Raw genomic sequence first — 17584 nt, forward strand, 5'->3', positions numbered from 1 at the left:
AACAACAAAAAACAAAGAAAAAACATTCAGATTTTTGCCCAAAGGCATGCTAGTTCAGCTAGTTCCATAAAGCCATTACTGGCACTTTGGCTGAGTTTACACAGAGAGCCCAATTCTGATATTTTTCCACTAATTGGTCTTTTGACCAATCAGATCAGCTCTTTCGCCAATAAATGGGCAAAATATCAGAATTGGGCTGCATGTGTAAACACAGTCTTTAAGGCATGGGATGGGGGATTGATTAGACTCAACTTCCTCCAGAAATCTTTATTCAAACTGATCCATATCCTCGGGGTTGTCCTGGAATCCAGAGGCCACTATCTCTCGCAGTTTCTTATTTCCTTTTCAGATGGTGGGGGTAAAACTGCATTTAGCTCATTTTAAATTTTCTCAAGTCTTGCTTTGGTCCTTGCCTTGTAAAGTTCATTGTTCTTCAGGACAAGAGCTTTGATTTCGTTTCTGGCGTCATCACAAGATGCAGCCAATGTTAAGCGTCCAGCTTTGAAAGTTGGGTCTTTGGGATCCAAAGCCATGAGTCTTCCTAGGCTGCTGACTCTGTCCATCAAGTACTTGCTGGAGACCTCAGTGTAGGTTCCAGATATCATATTCACCAGATTTACAATGTTGGAAGCTTGAAATGCCTGTTGGTTTATCATATCCTTCAAGAACATACTTGAGTCATACTTCAGGTGTGGGTTCCTGGCTGTTTTGACAAAATCCTGCAGGGATGTCTTCAGACAGGTGTCAATGATATTTGACACCATCTGGAAGAATTGCACCATCAATCAATCAACTGATTGATTGATTGCCATTTCTCCTGCAGCTCTCCCATTGCAGTTAGACCTTCAGTCTCGGTGTGACTTGCAGATCCTGAGCTTGCGCTTCGTGCTTTGCTCATTCAGGCGGATTAACAGAAAAGGTTTGTGTCTTCGACCAATCAGGTATCATCTGTTCTGTCTTCTCATTTAATAACTTTGACCATTCGATTTGGTCCTTCTGAATGAGGCCAACTAAGGATTGGGCAATAGCAAGAAGCATTCAAGACTTGCTAACAATATTGTTTGTTGCAAACATGTTTTTAGGACTTCCTGATGTATCAAATTTTGTATGTACAGTGAGGGAAAAAAGTATTTGATCCCCTGCTGATTTTGTACGTTTGCCCACTGACAAAGACATGATAAGTCTATAATTTTAATGGTAGGTTTATTTGAACAGTGAGAGACAGAATAACAACCAATAAATCCAGAAAAACGCATGTCAAAAATGTTATAAATTGATTTGCTGGGTGTTATCGTCCACCATCAGCACCAGCCTGTACCCTACCTGTCCTAAGCTCTCTACTGGCCCCTTACACTAAGTCTGAATTTGTCCTGCTAGGTGACCTAAACTGGGACATGCTTAAACCACCTGACCAAGTCCTAAAGCAATGGGACTCTCTAAATCTTTCTCAGATTATTACCAATCCCACAAGGTATGACTCCAAACACCCAGAAAAGGCTACTCTACTTGATGTTATCCTCACAAATAATCCTGATAGGTATCAGTCTCTGTAATGACCCTAGTGATCACTGTTTTACAGCCTGTGTTCGTAGGAGAAGTGGCGCCGGAGAAGATGGCTGCCATTTTACAGCCCTCTAACCAATTGTACTATTATGTGTGTTTTTTCGCGTTATTTGTAATTTATTCTGTACATAATGTTTCTGCCACCGTCTTTTATGACCAAAAAGAGCTTCTGGATATCAGGACAGCGATTACTCACCTCGTATGGATGAAGATTTTTTCTTCAACGCGCCGGACGCGAAGGATATCCTACAGACACCTGACAAGGCCCAAATCCCCATAATTCGCATGAAAAAGAGACAGAGATATTGTGGACGTAGGTCGGGGTGCCTTGTAAGGATCCGACGGCAAGCGAGTAAACTGCCTCTTCCATCAATCTTATTAGCCAATGTTCAATCATTTGAGAACAAATTGGACGACCTAAGATTACAGTTATCCTACCAACGGGACATATTACAACTGTAATATCTTATGTTTCACCGAGTCGTGGCTGAACGACGACATGGACAACATACAGCTGACGGGATATACGCTACAACGGCAGGATAGAACGGCTGACTCTGGTAAGACAAGGGGTGGCGGTCTGTGTATATTTGTAAACAACAGTTGGTGCACAAAATCTAATACTAAGGAAGTCTCGAGGTTTTGCTCTCCTGAGGTAGAGTATCTCATGATAAGCTGTAGACCACACTATTTACCAAGATACTTTTCATCTATATTTTTTGTAGCTGTCCATCTACCACCACAAACCGATGCTGGCAATAAGATTGCTCTCAATGAGCTATATAAGGCCATAAGTAAACAGGAAAACGCTCATCCAGAGGCAGCGCTCCTAGTGGCCGGGGACTTTAATGCAGGGAAACTTAAATCCGTTCTACCTAATTTCTACCAGCATGTTAAATGTGCAACCAGAGGAAAAAAAACTCTAGACCACCTTTACTCCACACACAGAGACGCATACAAAGCTCTCCCTCGCCCTCCGTTTGGCAAATCTGACCACAACTCTATCCTCCTGATTCCTGCTTATAAGCAAAAACTAAAGCAGGAAGCACCAGCGACTCGGTTAAAAAAAAGTGGTCAGATGATGCAGATGCTAAACTACAGGACTGTTTTACTAGCACAGACTGGAATATGTTCCGGGATTCTTCAGATAGCATTGAGGAGTACACCACATCAGTCACTGGCTTCATCAATAAGTGCATCAATGACGTCGTCCCCACAGTGACCATACATACATACCCCAACCAGAAGCCATGGATTACAGGCAACATCCGCACTGAGCTAAAGGGTAGAGCTGCCGCTTTCAAGGAGCGGGACTCTAACCCGGACGCTTATAAGAAATCCCACTATGCCCTCCGACAAACCATCAAACAGGCAAAGAGTCAATACCGGACTAAGATTGAATCATACTACACCGGCTCTGACACTCGTCGGATGTGGCAGGGCTTGAAAACTATTACAGACTACAAAAGGAAGCACAGCCGCGAGCTGCCCAGTGACACAAGCCTACCAGACTATGTGATCACGCTCTCCGTAGCCGATGTGAGTAAGACTTTTAAGCAGGTCAACATTCACAAGGCCGCAGGGCCAGACGGATTACCAGGACGTGTACTCCGAGCATGTGCTGACCAACTGGCAAGTGTCTTCATTGACATTTTCAACATGTCCCTGACTGAGTCTGTAAAACCAACATGTTTCAAGCAGACCACCATAGTCCCTGTGCCCAAGGACACTAAGATAACCTGCCTAAATGACTACCGACCCGTAGCACTCACGTCTGTAGCCACGAAGTGCTTTGAAAGGCTGGTCATGGCTCACATCAACACCATTATCCCAGAAACCCTAGACCCACTCTAATTTGCATACCGCCCCAACAGATCCACAGATGATGCAATCTCTATTGCACTCCACACTGCCCTTTCCCACCTGGACAAGAGGAACACCTATTTGAGAATGCTGTTCATTGACTACAGCTCAGCGTTCAACACCATAGTGCCCTCAAAGCTCATCACTAAGCTAAGGATCCTGGGACTAAACACCTCCCTCTGCAACTGGATCCTGGCGTGCCGCCCCCAGGTGGTAAGGGTAGGTAACAACACATCTGCCACGCTGATGCTCAACACGGGGACCCCTCAGTGGTGCGTGCTCAGTGCTCAGTCCCCTCCTGTACTCCCTGTTCACCTATGACTGCATGGCCAGGCACGACTCCAACACCATCATTAAGTTTGCTGACGACACAACAGTGGACTGAGAGGACTGAGCACGCCCCCATTCTCATCGACGGGGCTGTAGTGGAACACATCACCAATGAACTATCATGGTCCAAACACACCAAGACAGCCATGAAGAGGGCACAACAAAGCCTATTCCCCCTCAGGAGACTGAAAAGATTTGGCATGGGACCTCAGATCCTCAAAAAGTTATACAGCTGCACCATCGTGAGCATCCTGACTGGTTGCCTGGTATGGCAACTGCTCGGCCTCCGACCGCAAGTCACTACAGAGGGTAGTGCATACGGCCCAGTACATCACTGTGCCAAGCTTCCTGCAATCCAGGACCTCTATACCAGGCGGTATCAGAGGAAGGCCCTCAAAATTGTCAAAGACTCCAGCCACCCTAGTCATAGACTGTTCTCTCTGCTACCGCACGGCAAGCGGTACCAGAGCGCCAAGTCTAGGTCCAAAAGGCTTCTCAACCGCTTCTACCCCTAAGCCATAAGACTGCTGAACAATTAATATAATGGCCACCCGGACTATTTGCATTGTCCCCCCCCCCCCCCCACCCCCTTTTTTACGCTGCTGCTACTCTCTGTTTATTATCTATGCATAGTCACTTCAACTCTACCTACATGTACATATTACCTCAATTACCTCGACTAACCTGTGCCCCTGCGCATTGACTCTGTGCCGATACCCCCTGTATATAGCCTCGCTAATGTTATTTTATAATTTTTAGGTATCTATTTTTACTTAACACTTATTTTTCTTAAAACTGCATTGTTGGTTAAGGGCTTGTAAGCATTTCACTGCATGGTCTACACCTGTTGTATTCGGCGCATGTAACAAATACAATTTTATTTTATTTTATTTGAACCGCAGACCATCTCCGTGCTCGTCGTCCTCTTCAGGGTCTTCACCTGACTGCAATTCGGCATTGTAACCGACTTCAGTGGGCAAATGCTCACCTTCGATGGCCACTGGCACACTGGAGATGTCACGATCGTTTATGGAAGATACGGACCAAGGCGCAGCGTGATAAGCGTACATTTTATTAAGTACTTAACTCGACACAAAACAACAAACAAACGAAACGTGAAGTCCTAGGTTACACAAAACAAACCTTAACGGAACAAGATCCCACACCGACTAGTGCCAAACAGGCTGCCTAAGTATGGTCCCCAATCAGAGACAACGAGATACAGCTGCCTCTGATTGGGAACCACCCTGGCCAACATAGATCTAAACGATCTAGAACATCAACATAGAAAATATAACACAAAAACGACACACCCTGGCTCAACATTTCAGAGTCCCCAGAGCCAGGGCGTGACAGGAGAAGTGTGCTCTTCACGGATGAAACCCGGTTTCAACTGTACCGGGCAGATGGCAGACAGTGTGTCTGACTGGTTTTCTGATACATCACCCTACTTTTTTTTTTAAGGTATCTGTGACCAAAAGATGCATATCTGTATTCCCAGTCATGTGAAATCCATAGATTAGGGCAAATGAATTCACTTCAATTGACTGATTTCCTTATATGAAGTGTAACTCAGGTAAAATATTTGAAATTGTTGCATGTTGTGTTTATATTTCTGTTCAGTGTATATTGCAATGGTATAGTGGCTCAGTCAGTAGCGCTTGCAACGCCAAGAGTTGTGGGTTCGATTCCTGCTGGGGCCACCCATATCAATGGGTGCCCCCCCCCCCCTCATCAATATACACATTATACCCCATAATGACAAAACACAAGTTTTTTAGAAAGTTTTGCTAATTTATAAAATAATTAAAATGGAAATATGACATTTACATAAGTATTCAGACCCTTTACTCAGTACTTTGTTGAAGCACCTTTGGCAGCGATTACAGCCTAGAGTCTTCTTGGGTATGACGCTACAAGCTTGGCACACCTGTATTTGGGGAGGTTCTCAAATTCTTCTCCGCAGATCCTCTCAAGCTCTGTCAGGTTGGATGGGGAGCATCGCTGCACAGTTATTTTCAGGTTTCTCCAGAGATGTTCAATTGGGTTCAAGTCCGGGATCTGGCTGGGCCACTCAAGGACATTCAGAGACTTGTCCCGAAGCCACTCCTGCATTGTCTTGGCTGTGTGCTTAGGGTCGTTGTCCTGTTGGAAGGTGAACCTTCGCCCCAGTCTGAGGTCCTGAGTGCTCTGGAGCAGGTTTTCATCAAGGATCTCTCTGTACTTTGCTCCGTTAATCTTTCCCTCGATCCTGACTAGTCTTCCCGTCCCTGCCGCTGAAAAACATCCCCACAGCATGATACTGCCACTACCATGCTTCACTGTAGGGATGGTGCCAGGTTTCCTCCAGACGTGACACTTGGCATTCAGGCCAAAGAGTTCAGTCTTGAATTTATCAGACCAGAGAATCTTGTTTCTCATGGTCTGAGAGTTCTTTAGGTAACTTTTGGCAAACTCCAAGTGGGCTGTCATGTTCCTTTTACTGAGGAGTGGCTTCCGTCTGGCCACTCTACCATAAAGGCCTGATTGGTGGAGTGCTGCAGAGATGGTTGTCCTTCTGGAAGGTTCTCCCGTCTCCACAGAGGAACTCTGGAGCTCTGTCAGAGTGGCCATCAGGTTCTTGGTCACCTCCCTGACCAAGGCCCTTTTCCCCTGATTGCTCAGTTTGGCCGGGCGGCCAGCTCTAGAAAGGGTCTTGGTGGTTCCAAACTTCCTCCATTTAAGAATAATGGAGGCCACTGTGTTCTTGGGGACCTTCAGTGTTGCAGAAATGTTTTGTTACCCTTCCCCAGATCTGTGCCTCGACACAATTATGTCTCGGAGCTCTACGGACAATTCCTTTGATTTCATAGCTTGGTTTTTGCTCTGACATGCACTGTCAACTGAGGGACCTTATATAGAGAGGTGTGTGCCTATCCAAATCATGTCCAATCAATTGAATTTACCAATCAAGTTGTAGAAACATCTCAAGGATGGTCAATGGAAACAGGATGTACCTGAGCTCAATTTCGAGTCTCATAGCAAAGGGTCTGTATACTTATGTAAATAAGTTATTTCAGTTTTTTATTTTTAATACATTTGCAAAACATTCTAAAAACCTGTTTTCAATTTGTCATTATGGGATATTGTGTGTAGATTGATGAGGATTTTTTAAAAATGTAATCCATTTTAGAATAAGGCTGTAAAGTATCAACATTTTGAAAAAGGGAAGAGGTCTGAATACTTTCTGAATGCACTGTATATATATTTAACTTTTATTTATACAGGTTGAGTCACAATTGAGGCCAGGGTCTCATTTACTAGGGAACCCTGTGAATATGAACATACGCAATTGAATATACAGAATGTAAGATAATAATATCAATACAATAAATTAATTACAAGATTAATCAAAACAAACACATCTTTCACATATCACCTCCCTTAAACTCGGTCTAAACTGTCCAATGGAGACCAACAAGTCTAATTTCAAGGTTGCCTGAAGGATATTCCATGAGCTGGGGGCATAAAAACTAAAAGCATTTTTCCCCAGGTCAGTGGAGACCCGTGAGACCTCCAGAACCAGTCAGTCTGAAAATTGCTGGATCTCCAATAAATACATGAGCTGAGGTAGTGGAAGCGTCTCTGAAGAACCGCTTTATATACAAAAAGTAGCCAATGTGGGCCCTTCTGGTAGTCAGAGACTCCCAGCCAACAGAACTATACAAAATGCAGTGATGTGTATGAAAATTGTCCCCAGTGATAAAACGCAGTGCTGAGTGATAAACTGAATCTAAATGTTTTAAAACAGAGGCTATAGAAATATTTTATGTATCATTAAGGCAAAATGTTGGGAAATGTCAAAGGTAAAAGATAGTAAACATGATTGATATTTTATAATCCAGATGCATGCCTAAATAAGGAATATAATCAATGCAGTGTGTAACCGTGCTTTAATGAATGTATGTATATTATTTTTTAAGAAAGTGTCTGAGCCACGCCACCAATATAATGAGATAAGGGAAAGAGGCCTCATATGGAAAAGCGCCCATGGCCTTTTGGAGTAAACCACATGTGACATCTGGACGTTGAAAGATAAGGGTAGAGTGGCCATGAAAGAAGTTAATCATTTACCCTGAGGGGAGTAACTGTATATGCTATGTAAGGATGATTGTGCACTTTGTTACGCAATAATAAAGTCACATTTTTGGATTCACAAGCTCCAGTCTCTTGAGAGATATTTTTGAGTTGACTACTTTTTGGTCAAATATTTCTACGACATAAATGGCGAGCGTTGCCAGGAGTTGGAAACAGGGACCAGAGATGGTGGACATCTGCGGCTGTGAAACGGCTTGGACGGACCATACAAACAAAGCGGCCGCTTTTAAAAAAGGTAAGCCAAGTTCTTACTTATATAGTATAACGTTTGTGTGGTTCGATCCGGGGCCCGGCCTCAGCCGCAGAATACCAAGTAGGTCTCTCCAAATTTAAGAACCAGAAAATTAGAGACTGGGAGCTTTTGGATTTAAGAATACATGTCGATGTCACTCTGTTGTTTGTCTGAACCGTCTGTTCAATTCATTTGATTCACTTGATTCATCCTGTTGATCGCTTTGTCTGGGTTGCTTTGGCACGGGCGGCTGTCCATCTGTTTGAACAATCAGATAATAAATTGGTCAAAGCCCTACAGATACCGCTCTAAACGTGTCGAGGAAGTGTATCGTTTAGAGGGCTGCTTAGGTAGGCAGAAATCCTGTGTAATACCGCTTTTTTCTCTGTCAGAAGAAAGGGCTGAATTTACAGGTCGCTTAGGAAACGTAAGATAGAAGTCCAGTAAGGGTGTGTCGAGGAAGTGAATCACCTAGAGGGCTATATAGGTAGATAGAAATCCTGTATAAAATCATCTTTCTTGTGTCGGGGAAGTGAATCAGAAAGGGTCGATCAGGTAAAAAGATAGGTCATCCGGAGTAGGTGACATAAATTGGAGTTAACACCAGTCATCCTGAGTAGGTGAACGGGTTAAACAGCCACTAAGGCTTCAAAATATAGAGAACGTGTTAGATAGAGTAGGTCTGATCATCTCATGTGGATGAGTGGTTTGCTTGGGCTACTGTGAGTCATTTAACTGTCTGATTAATTTAGGCGCGGGTGGCTACTCATCTGTATGAATGAGAATAATAAGAAATCCTGCAGATAATAGCTTATTTTGTGTTGAGGAGAGAAACTGTGTTTGAGGTCGTTTGAAGTTTCTGTCTTTGGTGGAGAAAGGTTGGCGCACCTTTCCTGGACCGTTACTTAAGTGTAATCTGGTAGGAAGGACGCACCCGGTCTTGCACCAGGAGAGGAAGAGTGAATGGTGTGTGAATGCTCATAGGGGTAGAAACACACATATAGCTGAGTGATTTAAAGCTAAGAAAAAACACTAGCAAGGGAAAGATTCATGAGGTGTTCCACACAAAAGAAAAGTGGACATCAGGATATATTATATTATTATTACATAAAGAATATAGCTGAGTGATTTAAAGCTAAGAAAAAACACTAGCAAGGGAAAGATTCATGAGGTGTTCCACACAAAAGAAAAGTGGACATCAGGAGATATTATATTATTATTACATAAAGAATATAGCTGAGTGATTTAAAGCTAAGAAAAAACACTAGCAAGGGAAAGATTCATGAGGTGTTCCACACAAAGGAAAAGTGGACATCAGGAGATATTATATTATTATTACATAAAGAGACTGTCAAATGCCCATTAATAATAAATAAGTTCTGACCAAACAATAATCAAAGAAGCACAAATAGTTTAACAATAAAAGCGAATACTAATATAAAAATAATTAAGAAGGAGAAATAAATAAATAGGACGAATACTAAAATAGATTAAAAAGGAAGTTAAAAATATAGGCCATAAATATGAATAAAACGGCGGTAGAAATACTGAGTGCTAAGTATCCCTTAGGCAAGGAAGAAATAGCGAAAACATCTGAAAAATGGGAGAAACGCACCAGGAAAATGGGCACCAAATGGCCAGAAGGAGGAACATTTGATGTCTCGGTGTGTGAGGAAATGGAAACACTGATAAAGAACCATAAAGCAAAAGACACAGGAAAGAAGAAAAGCGCCAATAGAAAAAGAGAAAAAGAAGTACTCAACATGTTCAAAAAGGAAAGAGAATAATTAATGTTATGTGGATATACATTTACCAACTGAGTGGAAAATTCACATTACTAGGAGGGGTATGAGGAATCCTGTTGGAGGAACAGGTCACGTGTACCGGTGTGATCATATGACGTCTATGCATTGTATTTTGGTCAATCTTTTAGGGTGTGTCTCTGACATTATATTTGGAAACTTTAGAGGTGATGTAGTATTGTGATAAATTGACTACAGTAACATAATAACTGGGATAGGGTTAACATTCCAAATTTGGGCCCTTTGATAGAATAAAATATTCTTGTAGGTTATACAAATAGTAATTAAGCGCGTTTGAGAACAACATTGTGTGAATGTGGAATGAGAGTGGTATAATGGTGTAAATGAGTCGCACTCTGAAGTTTGAATGTTGAGATATAGAGGTTTGTATGATAATTATACAGTGGGGAAAAAAGTATTTAGTCAGCCACCAATTGTGCAAGTTCTCCCACTTAAAAAGATGAGAGAGGCCTGTAACTTTCATCATAGGTACACGTCAACTATGACAGACAAATTGAGATTTTTTTTCTCCAGAAAATCACATTGTAGGATTTTTAATGAATTTATTTGCAAATTATGGTGGAAAATAAGTATTTGGTCACCTACAAACAAGCAAGATTTCTGGCTCTCACAGACCTGTAACTTCTTCTTTAAGAGGCTCCTCTGTCCTCCACTCGTTACCTGTATTAATGGCACCTGTTTGAACTTGTTATCAGTATAAAAGACACCTGTCCACAACCTCAAACAGTCACACTCCAAACTCCACTATGGCCAAGACCAAAGAGCTGTCAAAGGACACCAGAAACAAAATTGTAGACCTGCACCAGGCTGGGAAGACTGAATCTGCAATAGGTAAGCAGCTTGCTTTGAAGAAATCAACTGTGGGAGCAATTATTAGGAAATGGAAGACATACAAGACCACTGATAATCTCCCTCGATCTGGGGCTCCACGCAAGATCTCACCCCGTGGGGTCAAAATGATCACAAGAACGGTGAGCAAAAATCCCAGAACCACACGGGGGGACCTAGTGAATGACCTGCAGAGAGCTGGGACCAAAGTAACAAAGCCTACCATCAGTAACACACTACGCCACCAGGGACTCAAATCCTGCAGTGCCAGACGTGTCCCCCTGCTTAAGCCAGTACATGTCCAGGCCCGTCTGAAGTTTGCTAGAGTGCATTTGGATGATCCAGAAGAGGATTGGGAGAATGTCATATGGTCAGATGAAACCAAAATATAACTTTTTGGTAAAAACTCAACTCGTCGTGTTTGGAGGACAAAGAATGCTGAGTTGCATCCAAAGAACACCATACCTACTGTGAAGCATGGGGGTGGAAACATCATGCTTTGGGGCTGTTTTTCTGCAAAGGGACCAGGACGACTGATCCGTGTAAAGGAAAGAATGAATGGGGCCATGTATCGTGAGATTTTGAGTGATAACCTCCTTCCATCAGCAAGGGCATTGAAGATGAAACGTGGCTGGGTCTTTCAGCATGACAATGATCCCAAACACACCGCCCGGGCAACGAAGGAGTGGCTTCGTAAGAAGCATTTCAAGGTCCTGGAGTGGCCTAGCCAGTCTCCAGATCTCAACCCCATAGAAAATCTTTGGAGGGAGTTGAAAGTCTGTGTTGCCCAGCGACAGCCCCAAAACATCACTGCTCTAGAGGAGATCTGCATGGAGGAATGGGCCAAAATACCAGCAACAGTGTGTGAAAACTTGTGAAGACTTACAGAAAACGTTTGACCTGTGTCATTGCCAACAAAGGGTATATAACAAAGTATTGAGAAACTTTTGTTATTGACCAAATACTTATTTTCCACCATAATTTGCAAATAAATTCATTAAAAATCCTGCAATGTGATTTTCTGGATTTTATTTCTCATTTTGTCTGTCATAGTTGACGTGTACCTATGATGAAAATTACAGGCCTCTCTCATCTTTTTAAGTGGGAGAACTTGCACAATTGGTGGCTGACTAAATACTTTTTTTCCCCACTGTATTGTAGTATATTAAAATTATGTCTTTGTTAAAGGTTTTTCATGAAGAAATGGAAGGTTGATTATTGTTATCCAGAGGGAAGGTTTTAGCGTGACGTCACATATGACAAACAGGAAGTGGGTGGTAAGATACGGGGATTGAACAGTAGAGGGAGCTATTCAACTCTTGGAAGGCTATATAAAGGGGGGAGCGGTGACGAAGAGTTAGAATGCAGCAAGATTTATTTGGGGTCTGATTCTCCGGATATTGTGTCCGTACTTACGCTGGAACCTCGTGGTTTGAATAAAGGCCTTTGAACCCGATCCAACCTAAGCAGACTTCTTGATTGACGACAACACCTTCCAATAACCATACACTACAGTATATATATATACAAACATACACATACATACATACATACATACACATACAGTGAGGGAAAAAAGTATTTGATCCCCTGCTGATTTTGTACGTTTGCCCACAGACAAAGAAATGATCAGTCTATAATTTTAATGGTAGGTTTATTTGAACAGTGAGAGATAGAATAACAACAAAAAAAATCCAGAAAAACGCATGTTATAAATGTATTTGCATTTAATGAGGGAAATAAGTATTTGACCCCCTCTCAATCAGAAAGGTTTCTGGCTCCCAGGTGTCTTTTATACAGGTAACGGGCTGAGATTAGGAGCACACTCTTAAAGGGACTAAATACTTTTTTCCCCACTGCATGTACGTTTGAATAATAAGCTTTTCATGTAAATGATATCTTGGAGTTTCATACAACAATGCCTGTCATAGAATTTTGTAAGATCAGTGAATAGTGACCAGCCTATACGATTCTGGGAGGATTCTATGACTGAGGGGAAGGATTTGGGTTATTAGTTGTTGTTCCGCTGAGACTAGATTATGATTAACTGATTTGTGGTAATAAAGAATCATTAGAAACATGAATGGTTTGGTTGATGTGAATATATTAGAATAGAATGAATTTTATGTGAGTGTAATTTATTACGAGGGATTAGATAAAATAATAGGTGCTGACTTGCACACCCAAAAACGTAGACGTACGTGAGGGGTGGGAGAAAGTACATAGATCATTGATAGAAATAATAGTAGGCATTATGATAACTATCTATCATTTTGAAGCAGAAGTGAGATAGTAAAGGAATTTTAGTATAATAGGGGGAAAGAACATAATCCATTTGATTGAATTCGTTAGATCTGTTTCCAAATTAATGAATGTAGATTTGACTCGTTGACTGTTAAAGCTTCCAGCTTGTGAAATCTTAGTCCTGTAAAGCTATTTTCTGATAAAGTGTGGTATGTGCCAGATACTAAAACTACTGACCATTATCATTGGAATAAAGGAGGATTTACTTGTCATTTCAATAAAGCATAGATTCTGCTGAGTCTAGGTTTTCTAAGTATAGTTCAACTATGGTTGTGGGTTGTTTAGATTGACGGAACAGTCAGGATAAGACTGGACGATTTAGCAGCCTGCGTCTTTTCAAACTGAAGGACTCACTTATTCAACGGGAAAGAGGGAGGAGTGACTATAGTCTGATCAGAAAGGACAGTTACATACATTTGAATAGCGGACTGGCAATTGCGATAGAGTTGTGGCCATAATTTGAATTGTTTAGGTAGACTGGAATGAAAGTAACGTCTTTTAATAATATGAATACAAATATACTATTAGTTATTGTTGGGTTGTGAATAGATTTTAATTTACATTTACATTTACATTTTAGTCATTTAGCAGACGCTCTTATCCAGAGCAACTTACAGTTAGTGATTACATTTATTTTTTATTTTTTTTATACTGCCCCCCCGTGGGAATCGAACCCACAACCCTGGCGTTGCAAACGCCATGCTCTATCAACTGAGCTACATCCCTGCCGGCCATTCCCTCCCCTACCCTGGACGACGCTGGGCCAATTGTGCGCCGCCCATGAGTCTCCCGGTCGCGGCCGGCTGCGACAGAGCCTGGATTCGAACCAGGATCTCTAGTGGCACAGATAGCACTGCGATGCAGTGCCTTAGACCACTGCGCCACTCAGGAGCATATGATGCCATGTTTTAGTTCTCGGGAAAAAGAGAGTCGTACTTGCTTGACTGTATCTAGCTGAAAGAGATATTTGAAGCAAGTTTGAATAGTTGGGTGGAAAACATTTATTTGACAAATTCTAATTGTTATTACTTTCTTCTATAGTTTGCGTGACACCAGTGATGTATGCAAATAGTTAAAGAATTCTAAAATGATAATTTTTTTTCACTTCGTGGACCAGTGGAGTGTAGGTAGTTTTAACTATTATGCTGATGGGATAGTACCGACTTAATGTAGGTTCTAGATTTGTTCAACAACAAGTTTGTATTTTAAACTAAATTAATGCAATAGGCTACAATTATAAAAATATCAGAAAAAGGCACAATCTAATGCGAAACAGTTATTACATATGTCATTAATCCAGTAATGATACAAAGCTAGAAGGATAACAATAGAGGGAGAGTGAACCAAAAAAGGCTGTCTTAATTACACCACTACCAAGAAGACCAGGGGTCTGCTGGGGGTGCAGTCAATCAGGACATACAGGAAGGGATTGTCCTACCAAGCCGTGGTGGCCTAGGCAACCACAACAGAGAAATTGGCAAGGGAATGGGCCCAGCTTGGCTGAATGGCAGCAGTCTTAGAACCTGTGGGAAGGACCAAATCAGGATAGCTAGAGAAGCATTTATTTTGGACTAGGGGACAGGAGACAGCACTAACTTCTTGTGGGTTCTGGATTGGTTACACAACAATTTATATTTTTACTAAAAACAATGCAACAGGTTGAAATTATTAGATTACTGGAAAGTGGTAATGGGTTTGTTATGTTATAGGTGTACATTCCACTTAATGAAACATGATAAATGTCTGATGTGTCTTGGTTGGGAGTCTTTTCTGGGATTGATGGAAATCCCCTACAGAATGAATGATGAAGGAGATGTAGGAGACCCACGTCTCAAACAACATTTTAATAGATACTTGGGATCAAATATCACTGATTCCTTATACGGAGAAATTGACTGTATTTGAGGTTACGGAAAAGCCTCTGGGGTTGAAATCTTATGGGACTTTATGTCGTTTTATGTGCTCTGGATTGTGGAATTCATCGGGGAAGGGAGCAGTCACAAGTGATGTTCTTGAGGGTTTTCTGAGTAGGAGAATTAGGAGAGGTGGGAATAGAGAGTGAGAATTTCGAATTTAGATTGTTAGGATTGGTTAGGAGGTATCAAAATGTAAACTAACTAAATGTGTACTTTTTCTTCCAGGAAAAAGGGGGGAGTGATTTTCTCTTTTCTTTGAAATACTTTCCGAGACTATAAATAGGGCCTGGACATTTTTTGTTTGTTTATTGTTTTACTATATGGTGTTTAAATAACCACAAACAACCCACTTAGTATGAAATGTTAGCTGTATAGGATTTTTATTTTTATTTTAGTTTTTTATTTTATTTTAGATATTTCACGGGATAGAAGTGAAATATCTTAAAGGGGCAAACACATGTAATTTGGGTTTTTATTTACTGAGGGATAAGTAAATACGTGTGATTTATTTTGAAAAGAGCTGTACTAAGGACTTACTGTACACTCGGGATACAACATTTATGAAATGTTTTGATGGTTGTTAATGAGTAGTATACTATTGGATGGAACAATTCATTGAATGATTTCAATGACCTCTGAAATCTGTCCTGGCTTTATAGTGTGACCTGATCACCCACACTGTAAATCCTAGAGGCATGCTGAATTGGGGGTTAGATATAATAAGGATAATTGTGAAGAAGTTTGTAATTTGGAAAAAATCCTATATATTAGTTAAAACAGGACAAGGATGAAGTGAGAGAGTTAGTCCTGAAGGAGAGGTATTCCTTGAATAGTGTTATGGGATACAGTTAAGTAAAGATATACTCAAAAGTTGTCATTTTAAGTTTAGTTATTATTTTTGGTTTGATAGGCAATATTGTTGTTGTTTTGTTTTTTGAACACATGCATCACGATGTGATGCATGTGTCCAAGGGGGGAAGTTGGGCTTACAGAGGTTTTAATGTTTTATAATGGGTTTGTGGGGAAATATGCAAGGTGTATTAAGGATATGAGCAGCAGTAATAATGTGTTATGGGTTACGTTAAATCTTTTTTGTTTTTGTGATAGGAGGCAGGGTGTAGAGGTGGTTTGTCTATGAAATGAGTGGACTACAACAAGCTGGAAGCAGGTGCGCTTCATAATCTCAAGGCTTCTCTTGACGGATGAGAGGACATAAGTAGCATACTGTGTCTCACCTAACCTAACAATGTTCTTAAGATTTTATTTTCATGGGTGAAGATAACTCTGCCCAACTGAGTCTGAGTATTTTCTGCGCCCTGGAGACTATGTGATGGCAAAAGACTACAGAAGAAAGAGCTGGAAAGACCCTATGTGGAGGGGCCCATACCAGGTGTTGTTGGCTACCTCAATGATGGTAAAAGTAGGTGAGACCGATACTTAGATCCATGTTTCCCACTATAGGAGTGTTCCAACCCCAGGAGAGGAAGACGGCCCGCCATTGGGTAGCATTGTTGTCTTTTGTGTTTGTCTGTGTTTGTGTGTCTTTGCAGCAGTAACTCCAAGCTTCCCTATGGGTAGGCTGGTAGAAGGACACTCTTCGCAGACAGATGTCGATAGATTGAGAGGGACTCTGGCTGATCCGGAGACCCTAGTGACGGAAGAAGGTTAACAGCTAAAGTGACCATACATCGTCGTCCAGGTTACACCAACGGCGGTACGGATAGAGGGGAGCGTGACCTGGTATCATCTAAACCATTGTACCAGAGTGAGGGAACCGATGACTGAGAGATGAGTGAGCTGAGGATGCTGGCGAGAATCAGATGGGTCAGGATGGCAATTACTGATGAGCTACGTGTTCTTGCTGATTCCCTCGGCGGAGGGGCAGATCTTCGAGACCTTCAAGACCTTCAAGACCTTCTAGATCTTCAAGATCTTCGAGATATTCAAGACGCACCAGATATCCCCATCATTGATTTCTCTGCACTTGACTAGTTCCCTGAGAATAAGGGGAATGGGGTACTGATAATAGTAAAGAGCAGAAGAACAAGACATAGAAGGGATGAAGACAGGATTAAAATGTATATTCTTGCACAGGCAGGAACCATTACTAAAATACAGGAAGGGATCACTATTAAAATACAAGGGTTAAATTATTATTGGTGTGGGAGGAACCCGCACAAAGAGTATGGGGAAGTCACATGGGGTAGTGTGACCTTAAGATAATGAAAGAAAGAGACAGGTTGTCACGCCCTGGTTCTGGGGACTCTTATATGTTGAGCCAGGGTGTGGATTTTCTATGTTTTGTTTTCTATGTTTTTGGTTCTAGTTCGTTTTGATCTATGTTGGCCAGGGTGGTTCCCAATCAGAGGCAGCTGTAGCTCGTTGTCTCTGATTGGGGACCATACTTAGGCAGCCTGTTGGGCACTAATATTTTGTGGGATCTTGTTCCGAAAGGTTTGTGTTGTAACCTAGGACTTCACGTATCGTTTGTTTATTGTTTTGGTTCGTGTTGTGTACACAATTAAAGAATGTACGCTTATCACGCTGCGCCTTGGTCCGCTTCATCTGTCGACGATCGTGACAGAAGA

The sequence above is a fragment of the Coregonus lavaretus genome (genome assembly GCF_964263955.1).
Source record: "Coregonus lavaretus genome assembly, chromosome: 27".
NCBI lineage: Eukaryota > Metazoa > Chordata > Actinopteri > Salmoniformes > Salmonidae > Coregonus > Coregonus lavaretus.